This window comes from Colias eurytheme, chromosome 20 (genome assembly GCF_061535395.1).
Source record: "Colias eurytheme isolate Ceu_HAF_F1 chromosome 20, ilColEury1 Martin Lab GWU primary, whole genome shotgun sequence".
Taxonomy (NCBI): Eukaryota; Metazoa; Arthropoda; class Insecta; order Lepidoptera; family Pieridae; genus Colias; species Colias eurytheme.
The window spans coordinates 8,052,114-8,053,622 of NC_142999.1; the positions used below are offsets into that span (position 1 = coordinate 8,052,114).

General features: G+C 39.6%; 1 non-coding gene across 1 annotated transcript; it reads right to left on the bottom strand.

The window, feature by feature from the left end:
• Window positions 1-670: 670 nt before the first annotated feature.
• Window positions 671-789, bottom strand: LOC149899797 (5S ribosomal RNA). The gene has a single exon (XR_016457930.1). It is a non-coding gene; the product is annotated as a 5S ribosomal RNA (ribosomal RNA).
• Window positions 790-1,509: the final 720 nt, after the last annotated feature.

The following is a 1,509-nucleotide window of genomic DNA, read 5'->3' on the forward strand; positions in this document are numbered from 1 at the left end:
CATTTGACCCACCACCTGACCTATCTAGAATGATATAAGAGCATAAAATAATAAGATTCGGCACTATGACGTCACTTGTAAGCTGTCCACCTGAGTGCAGATGAGAATTCGAAGGTTCAGGTAGAGATTTTCTCCCCTTGTCTCCATGATATTTGTACGGCGTTGCGGAATAATTGATTAAAAGTAGTATAGAAATAGTATGACACAGATGCCGTACAAAATCAAATGACCAAACTTACCCCGGCAACTGTCGAAAAATAAAAATAAACTCCGACTTTGTGGACCACCATTTTTGTACGGCATCTGTGTCATACTATTTCTATACTGCTTTTAAGCCATTATTCCGCAACGCCGTACAAAAATCATGGAGACAAGGGGAGAAAATCTCTACCTGAACCTTCGAATTCTCATCTGCACTCAGGTGGACAGCTTACAAGTGACGTCATAGTGCTGAATCTTATTATTTTATGCTCTTATATCATTCTAGATAGGTCAGGTGGTGGGTCAAATGACCTTTAATTTTTTCAACATGGGCCTGTAGTCTATTTACGTGACATTTAATATTTATAAGTAAGTGATAAGTTTTATCCAAGCATTGAAAAATCGGCCCTTAATGAAATAAAATTTAATAAAGCAAAAAAATATCAAAGTATATAAATTAGTGCAAAAAAGCCAACATCACGCGGTGTTCCCAGGCGGTCACCCATCCAAGTACTGACCGCGCCCGACGTTGCTTAACTTCGGTGATCGGACGAGAACCGGTGTATTCAACGTGGTATGGACGTTGGCGATATGGTAGCTAAAAATACCGTACAGTTAGTAGTAAGCACTGTACCTACCTAATACCTATATACCTAAAGCAAATCGTTATAATACATATAAGTTTTACAAAATAAAAACAAATATTATTAGCAACTAGACGATTCTAACAAATAGTATTAGGCCTTTCTTCCATTACGATACGCACAGGCGATTCAAGTATCCTGCAAGTCTCGGAGACCAGTCGCCGCGGAGTATCTCACATACATTTGTATGTAGGCTCGCACACTACGCTACCGGTATCCTTCACGTCCGCGACTAGTACCTATCGCACGCGGCACGACTCACCATGTTGGTCGCTTACGTCGCTTCTCCCGCGTATCTTTTCGTTTTCGGTAGAAAGATAAAAAATTCTTATCATCATGTTGTAGTTCTCGTGCGGCTACAAAAACTCTACAATTTATGTTTCTTTCAATATATGGATGAATCCAGTACTTCCTACTCTTACGTCTAGTTCTCGTGCGGCTAGAAAAGCTCTACAATTTATGTTTCTTTCAATATATTATGAATGAATCCAGTACTTCCTACTCTTACGTCGTCACTGGAATCGCTCGACATAACGTCCGTTCACAAAAACGAGGCACAATAATGATGAATTTAGTCATTTTGCGAGAGCATCGGGTAGCTAGCAAATATCTAACTAGTATTCTACTCGAGTATCGTATTCTAGAAGTATCGTAATGGGAGAAG